Genomic DNA, 10461 nt, shown 5'->3' with positions numbered 1-10461 from the left:
AAGAATGACAACATTGATATCGCAAAATATGAATTAAAAATGGTGACAGTTAACACAGACTGACAATTGCACATCATTAATAGTTATAATTATCAATTTGGTCATTTTTTGTAAAAATCTCTGTACTATAAATACAAGGATTCTTACAGCTTTTGAATTTATCCACACAAAAATTATATTGTTGAGTGGAAAATATTATTGTCTTGGTTACAATACATTTAGATTGTTATGAGTCTAATTATTACATGATTTCTTGATTTAAAATACAACTTAGCATCATTAATCATAACTACCATAGTTATTAATACAAAAAAATAGCAACATTATTATCAGTAATCATTTTATCACCATCAAACACATATTTGCTGCCATCATATCCTATTGCGTCCTCTTATTAATTTGAATTGTTTTCATTTATCAAATTATTATTTTACTTTAACATGTTTATAGCTGCAATGTACACTTTAAACAATAAGATTGTAGCGGCATCTCTAATTGTCCATCTAACTAAATTCTGTATCAATATTTGATGTGCTACCAATCAATAATAGCTGCAATTATACACTTTAAACAATAAGATTGTAGCGGCATCTCTAATTGTCCATCTAACTAAATACTGTATCAATATTTGATGTGCTACCAATCAATAATAGCTGCAAAATACACTTTGAACAATAAGATTGTAGCGGCATCTCTAATTGTCCATCTAACTAAATTCTGTATCAATATTTGATGTGCTACCAATCAATAATAGCTGCAAAATACACTTTGAACAATAAGATTGTAGCGGCATCTCTAATTGTCCATCTAACTAAATACTGTATCAATATTTGATGTGCTACCAATCAATAATAGCTGCAATATACACTTTGAACAATAAGATTGTAGCGGCATCTCTAATTGTCCATCTAACTAAATACTGTATCAATATTTGATGTGCTACCAATCAATAATAGCTGCAATATACACTTTAAACAATAAGATTGTAGCGGCATCTCTAATTGTCCATCTAACTAAATACTGTATCAATATTTGATGTGCTACCAATCAATAATAGCTGCAATATACACTTTGAACAATAAGATTGTAGGGGCATCTCTAATTGTCCATCTAACTAAATACTGTATCAATATTTGATGTGCTACCAATCAATAATAGCTGCAATATACACTTTGAACAATAAGATTGTAGCGGCATCTCTAATTGTCCATCTAACTAAATACTGTATCAATATTTGATGTGCTACCAATCAATAATAGCTGCAATATACACTTTAAACAATAAGATTGTAGCGGCATCTCTAATTGTCCATCTAACTAAATACTGTATCAATATTTGATGTGCTACCAATCAATAATAGCTGCAATATACACTTTAAACAATAAGATTGTAGCGGCATCTCTAATTGTCCATCTAACTAAATACTGTATCAATATTTGATGTGCTACCAATCAATAATAGCTGCAATTATACACTTTAAACAATAAGATTGTAGCGGCATCTCTAATTGTCCATCTAACTAAATACTGTATCAATATTTGATGTGCTACCAATCAATAATAGCTGCAATATACACTTTGAACAATAAGATTGTAGCGGCATCTCTAATTGTCCATCTAACTAAATTCTGTATCAATATTTGATGTGCTACCAATCAATAATAGCTGCAAAATACACTTTGAATAAGATTGTAGCGGCATCTCTAATTGTCCATCTAACTAAATACTGTATCAATATTTGATGTGCTACCAATCAATAATAGCTGCAATATACACTTTGAATAAGATTGTAGCGGCATCTCTAATTGTCCATCTAACTAAATACTGTATCAATATTTGATGTGCTACCAATCAATAATAGCTGCAATATACACTTTGAACAATAAGATTGTAGGGGCATCTCTAATTGTCCATCTAACTAAATACTGTATCAATATTTGATGTGCTACCAATCAATAATAGCTGCAATATACACTTTGAACAATAAGATTGTAGCGGCATCTCTAATTGTCCATCTAACTAAATACTGTATCAATATTTGATGTGCTACCAATCAATAATAGCTGCAATATACACTTTGAACAATAAGATTGTAGCGGCATCTCTAATTGTCCATCTAACTAAATTTTGTATCAATATTTGATGTGCTACCAATCAATAATAGCTGCAATATACACTTTAAACAATAAGATTGTAGCGGCATCTCTAATTGTCCATCTAACTAAATACTGTATCAATATTTGATGTGCTACCAATCAATAATAGCTGCAATATACACTTTAAACAATAAGATTGTAGCGGCATCTCTAATTGTCCATCTAACTAAATTCTGTATCAATATTTGATGTGCTACCAATCAATAATAGCTGCAATTATACACTTTAAACAATAAGATTGTAGCGGCATCTCTAATTGTCCATCTAACTAAATACTGTATCAATATTTGATGTGCTACCAATCAATAATAGCTGCAATATACACTTTGAACAATAAGATTGTAGGGGCATCTCTAATTGTCCATCTAACTAAATACTGTATCAATATTTGATGTGCTACCAATCAATAATAGCTGCAATATACACTTTGAACAATAAGATTGTAGCGGCATCTCTAATTGTCCATCTAACTAAATACTGTATCAATATTTGATGTGCTACCAATCAATAATAGCTGCAAAATACACTTTGAACAATAAGATTGTAGCGGCATCTCTAATTGTCCATCTAACTAAATACTGTATCAATATTTGATGTGCTACCAATCAATAATAGCTGCAAAATACACTTTGAACAATAAGATTGTAGGGGCATCTCTAATTGTCCATCTAATACTGTATCAATATTTGATGTGCTACCAATCAATAATAGCTGCAAAATACACTTTGAACAATAAGATTGTAGTGGCATCTCTAATTGTCCATCTAATACTGTATCAATATTTGATGTGCTACCAATCAATAATAGCTGCAATATACACTTTGAATAAGATTGTAGGGGCATCTCTAATTGTCCATCTAACTATAAAATACTGTATCAATATTTGAAAAAAAACCCACTTTTTGTTCCCATATCCTACGAAGCAAAATGTGTATGCTAATTATGTAACTTCCTACCAATCAAAATGTGTATGCTAATTATGTAACTTCCTACCAATCAAAATGTGTATGCTAATTATGTAACTTCCTACCAATCAAAATGTGTATGCTAATTATGTAACTTCAGATATCTAGACTGTAATCATATAAAAATAGTAAGCATGTCTGTCTGTCCATTTTCAAATAGTAAGAGCAATTGGTTTTCAATATGAAATGACAAATAAATGAGTAGACAATTTGACAACTGAGTTACAGCTTCAATATGTTGACAACTGTCTACTACAGCATTGAGTACACAATTGACAACTGAGTTACAGCTTCAATATGTTGACAACTGTCTACTACAGCATTGAGTACACAATTGACAACTGAGTTACAGCTTCTATATGTTGACAACTGTCTACTACAGCATTGAGTACACAATTGACAACTGAGTTACAGCTTCAATATGTTGACAACTGTTTACTACAGCATTGAGTACACAATTGACAACTGAGTTACAGCTTCAATATGTTGACAACTGTCTACTACAGCATTGAGTACACAATTGACAACTGAGTTACAGCTTCAATATGTTGACAACTGTCTACTACAGCATTGAGTAGACAATTGACAACAGAGTTACAGCTTCAATATGTTGACAACTGTCTACTACAGCATTGAGTACACAATTGGCAACTGAGTTACAGCTTCAATATGTTGACAACTGTCTACTACAGCATTGAGTACACAATTGACAACTGAGTTACAGCTTCAATATGTTGACAACTGTCTACTACAGCATTGAGTACACAATTGACAACTGAGTTACAGCTTCAATATGTTGACAACTGTCTACTACAGCATTGAGTACACAATTGACAACTGAGTTACAGCTTCAATATGTTGACAACTGTCTACTACAGCATTGAGTACACAATTGACAACTGAGTTACAGCTTCAATATGTTGACAACTGTCTACTACAGCATTGAGTAGACAATTGACAACTGAGTTACAGCTTCAATATGTTGACAACTGTCTACTACAGCATTGAGTACACAATTGACAACTGAGTTACAGCTTCAATATGTTGACAACTGTCTACTACAGCATTGAGTAGACAATTGACAACTGAGTTACAGCTTCAATATGATGGCAACTGTTTACTACAGCATTGAGTACACAATTGACAACTGAGTTACAGCTTCAATATGTTGACTACTGTCTACTACAGCATTGAGTACACAATTCACAACTGAGTTACAGCTTCAATATGTTGACAACTGTCTACTACAGCATTGAGTACACAATTGACAACTGAGTTACAGCTTCAATATGTTGACAACTGTCTACTACAGCATTGAGTAGACAATTGACAACTGAGTTACAGCTTCAATATGATGGCAACTGTTTACTACAGCATTGAGTACACAATTGACAACTGAGTTACAGCTTCAATATGTTGACAACTGTCTACTACAGCATTGAGTAGACAATTGACAACTGAGTTACAGCTTCAATATGATGGCAACTGTCTACTACAGCATTGAGTACACAATTGACAACTGAGTTACAGCTTCAATATGTTGACAACTGTCTACTACAGCATTGAGTAGACAATTGACAACTGAGTTACAGCTTCAATATGTTGACAACTGTCTACTACAGCATTGAGTACACAATTCACAACTGAGTTACAGCTTCAATATGATGACAACTGTCTACTACAGCATTGAGTACACAATTCACAACTGAGTTACAGCTTCAATATGTTGACAACTGTCTACTACAGCATTGAGTAGACAATTGACAACTGAGTTACAGCTTCAATATGTTGACAACTGTCTACTACAGCATTGAGTACACAATTCACAACTGAGTTACAGCTTCAATATGATGACAACTGTCTACTACAGCATTGAGTACACAATTCACAACTGAGTTACAGCTTCAATATGTTGACAACTGTCTACTACAGCATTACCTACTTTATTTCATTTAATGATTTCTTCTCTCTTCTTTCTCTTCGGTCCTTTTAATACACAATTACACATATTCCTTGAGGTAAACTGAAAAGTCTAATTTTCTTTTCAATCAATAATATAATTTGGAACGGTAAACAAATTTCATCAAGTTTTAATAACAGTTCTATTTTAAGAAAGTTGCTTACAAAAAAAAAATCCTTAAATCAATTTTGTCGTTTCATTTGACAAGCAAGGTTGAATTCCTTGAGGGGAATTTTTTTTTTTTTTTACAAATGGTTCTTTATAAAAGAGGGGAATGGAGAGTGGATTGTGATAATGACCCTTGGATGGTGATCTATAATTAAACTCCCTCTAAATCTTTATTCATTCATCATTGTGACAAAACTCCCATTTTGTTTCACATATTTTTCATTTTACATCTATCTTTGATATTCTTTATACAAGGGCTGTTTACAGTATATTTCCTTGTGATCTATTGTTCTTGTTGGGAAATTTCCGCATAGCGTACTCTCTGTCCGTCTGCTGCTGCGTTTGTTGACTGAGTATGAGACTTGGTGACTTTCTTATGCACATACCAGATACAGCCACCACCAACAGTTACCAACAATCCAATACCATTGCCAATTCTTGCTGCTAAGCCATCATATATAATAATTAAGATGACAAAGGTCGCGAATAGAATAAACCAAATTATAGTAACTATCAACCAGTGATCTGTAACAATGAGAAAAAGTTTCATAAAATTTATGAAATTTATGCTTATCTTTCTAGAAATATTCTTGAGAGCTTTCAAGATTCTTCCATTAAGAGTTTTTCTTAACATTTCTAAGAATTACACAATTTCTATCTATATATTTTATATTTTTTGTTTGAAAATGCATTTATATGTAAAAGGTAGAAAAATATAGTTCTTAGAAATTGCAACTACAGTAGGTTACAATAAAAAAACAAGGTTGTAATCTATAAAAAAAAAATGAGACTCTGAACTTAAAAAATAGAATAGTTAAATACCTTTTAAAAACTTCCAAAAACGTCTCCTTTGACTCAGTCTGGAAATAAAAATATACACAAATTATTAGTCAAACTCTAAAAAACTAACAATTATTGATGAAAGTTAGGCCCTTTCATTCATTCATACGTATGTACATACAAACATCTATACATATGCATGTATGGATGTTTGTTAGCACGATAGCGCCTACAATTTTCAAGTTATCATTCATTTTCGGTGTAGATAGGTATATACTTTGAGACCATGCTTACTTAAAATTACGGAAAATTAATAATTTCACAGATAACATAAATTATAATATTTTTAGACCAGCTAGTGTTAAAAAGCCGGCGAGCAGTCTTAAAGTAACAAACTGTACGGGCAAAATTTTTTTTTCATTTTTGTACAAGAGGTAAGAGTTATTTGTGATTTGTAATTTTAAAACATAATTTGATTTAAGGTTTAGGTTTTTTAAAACGAGTAGTTATAAAAAACATATTTCTTTTCAAATTCACCCGCTTGCTTTTGGCGTTGCTGTTCTAGTCAACTGAAACTATTGTTAGCGTTGATAATTAAAATGTTAGTACCAGCATATGTGTCATTACCAGCATATATTCCATATCACGAAAGCTTATCTTCAATATGATATAAATTAAATAGCACGCCTTCTGTATTCTTGTAACATGGCATATTCTTTGACATGAACCAAAATATATATATGGCCGAGCGATTAAGCTTATTCCATTGGTAAAGGCAGGGGTGCCGCAAATCAGCATGCCTTCAAGACACTCCTCAACCATCGTTCTGGTCAATCTTGATTTTCAGAAACGTCATTATTGCAATACCGAAGTTTGCATTAAAAATTATTTAAACAAATTATAAACCCCAGCAGGATTTGAAAAGCTAATACCTAAAGCAAAAAAAATGTATTTTTCAACATGCTCCGAGTCAGTGGATATATTTTGCCAAGTACTTCACTCAGTTTCTGAGTGCTTTCATCTATTTACTGATTTATTGATTATGGTATAGAACATACTAAACCACCAGCCAGTTGTTTGTTTGTTTACTGAATTAAACAGTATGAAAAATATATACACTGAGTGAAGTCAATATCAAGCCCTTTTTTACTATCCTCCTAGGATATACAAATAATTAGTTTGGTTAAAAGTACAAAGTAGTTAAGTATTGCTGTAAATTAATTGTTAAAACAAAAAGTTATACATTTAAAAAAAAATGTTGGTGTAAACTCAATAAACACTTACCTTTGATTTTCTGGCTGCTCTGAAATAATAATGAATTAGAATTAAATATTGTAAACAACATAAACATTTAGTTATTTAATTTTAAAATTTAAACCAACGAATATAAAGAACAAATGTGTTTTTTTTTTCTTTAAAGGGGGTTAAAAAAGACTAGAGCAATCTATTTTTTAAATCTCCTATTGTAATGTCATCCTTGTTTTTTTGCAATAAATGAATAAATGAAATTATGACATTAGCCTACTTAAATTAATGCCACTTGATCAGACTTTATATAGAATATATTATAATAAATGTACAAAAAATACTAAACACTACATAGCCACTGATAAACAAGAAAATATATAATATATTGCCAGTAACTTTATGTCATTTTAAAAGTTAATTATCTGGTTTTGGCCTCTCCTCCTTTTGAACGTTTAAAAATGAAAAAGGTAATAAAAGAAAAGTTTCACTAACTCTGCTTTTTACCTAAATCATACCGCAGAGCGTTTTTATAGTTATTCAGCTTAGAACGAAGGCCTGCTTTGACTCCATAAAGTCAACAATGACAATAACTCAATTTAAGTTTTCCAAACTTGATTAATCTAATTCAGTTTTTTATTTTACTTTATTTTCAGGTATAGTAATGCTGTTATTGAATTTCTTTAAAAATTTATGACATAATTTATTTTAAAATTTTATTTAAACATCTAAATTTCAATAATACCAGTTTTGTATGTTTTTACCTTGTAGAATGGTATCTCCTGAATCTGCACCTGTATCTGTACCAGAAGGCACACCTGTGTAAGATTAAGTGTTGTATTATTATTATTTGTATAATGTAAAGAGTGACTACAGCGACAGGCCCATCGGGCCTTTTGTAGTCTCTCGACTATATATATTATATGCCATTGTTATGATATAATATTTTTGGTCAATAAAGGTTTCTTGAATTGAATTGATTAAATGTGATGGTTAAACCATAAGAATGATTTCCAGTCAGTTTCATCATCGTGTATCATTTATCACTCTCTCTTATATTTAAATTTAGACGGGCTTTAGCCCCCACCCTCACTAAAACTTAACAGCCATGTAAACTATTTTTCTGCAACTCGACCGATCTTTTATCATTTAGGCCCAGGCCTAGTTTAGTAAAGTTGCAAAAAATACTATTTTAATAAACGGTCAAGTGAATAATGAACATTGTGTGATCAACATGGAGTAGCGCTCTCAACGTTTGAATACAACGAAACTTTTCAATTACATATTCAGCACTGGGCCATGTGGCTTCCGTTTGGATCGTGAGGCGAGAGATATAAATATACTGAACGATGAAAAAGCAGTCAATAATTATAAGCAGTTTTGTTATATAATTGCTATAAAAAAATGTTTATAGCTGCATTAACTGAAGCTGCTGTTTTTGTGTGCGAGATTCTGGTGGTCATCAAAAAAAAAGAACAATCCCTAAATCAGTCTTGAAAACGTCAGATAGATAGCTCTAGCCAATAGTATAATTATTATTGAATTATTGGTAAAATCATAATCATTGTTTTAAGAATATAAATAAATGAAACACTATAATAATTTTATATTTACTGTATATGTAATTAATATATTAATTAAAAAACTACAGTAAAACTACTTACACTCATTACATTATCTTAATTATCAATATCATGTTTTTGTGTTTAAATAATTTTAGAGAAAGTATTGTTTGGCTTCTTTACCACTGTTTAGAATGATCAATATGAGATGACGTCTATTTCAAAAAGATATGCTCTTCCTTTATTTTATAAGCATGTATTTAAACATGCTACATACATCATGGCCATATATTATGCAATTGGTTATAACACAAAATCCTTTTCTGTCTTAATTGACTTACTTCATTATAATAATAATAAAAGACATAACATACCTTGGTTTGAACTTGATGTTCCAGCAACATCTGTATTTACTGAAAAATATAACAATATATTCAATAGATACTCAAATTCATATCACATTCAAACATAGTCATGAATGCAACAATTTATTTTATAAACAAGTTAGTTGGGGCTAATTCCAAATGATACTTTAACGCACTTTCAGTTTTTTGCAAACAATTTGAGAATTTTTGCAACGCGACATTTGATTTGAATTTATTAGGAAAATCATCATAACAAATACATATACAAAGTGATAACATAAATTACGGACATTACAAATTATACATTTATAAAAGATTTTCCAGGATAGCCCAAAAAGCTTATTAGCTTATTTCCATTGGCATCCTTTTACAATCAATAAAAAATATAAAAATTACTAAGTATTGCATTAAACACGTAAATATAACAAAAACAATAATATAATAAAACAAGTTAAATTAAAAGACTATGATTGACTTATATAGTTATTTGGTTGAACAGAAATGTGATTTAACATTTTTCTTAAAATTAAATATGTTTTCTATTTGCTGAATGGATTCATTGTTGGCTGATTGGGTTTGAAAATCAACTTGTTCTGAGCACCGTCTATAAATGTTCTACTCCGTGTTCAAATTTGGAGCACTGTCTTTTTGAATGGCCTAGCTTCATGGCCTAGCATTTGTCAATGATTAACGATCAATAAATTGAATAAAATGAATGTTTTGTATTTCGGCTCTGCCTCATTAAAAATAGAGCCTTCAATCTTTCTATTCATGAAATATTCTGACCATTCAACTCATAAACATTCATTATGTGTATAGTATTATACATTTGAACCTTAATTTATCCTCATATTGTTTAGCAGTTTCTGACTGACTGTCTAATTGTTTCACACTGTTTACTATAGTTAGGGGTAAAAAAAATGAATAAAAATGCCATTGTCTCTTTTGTTACTCACCTCCAAATAGCCGCTTGTAACGTTTAACATCCATCGTAACAGACCTGCCAGTTTTAGTGCATGTCAACTTCTCATACTGGAAATTTTCAAGATTTTGAATGTGCTTCTTTTTTGATTTTTCACTACATTCACAAAGTATGCATCTCTCAAATTGAATCCCTCTTCTACCACCATCTTTAGAAGGTTCAAATGACTTCTGGATCGTTAACAATGCCTAAAAATATACATTGAATATTGATTTCCAACATAAAGCCAAGTGACAATTTAAGACACAGTATATTGTTTGAAGGTTTGCATGGCGAAAT

Source organism: Antedon mediterranea, chromosome 4 (assembly GCF_964355755.1).
Source record: "Antedon mediterranea chromosome 4, ecAntMedi1.1, whole genome shotgun sequence".
Lineage (NCBI taxonomy): Eukaryota > Metazoa > Echinodermata > Crinoidea > Comatulida > Antedonidae > Antedon > Antedon mediterranea.
Note: the sequence above shows the minus strand (reverse complement) of the source record.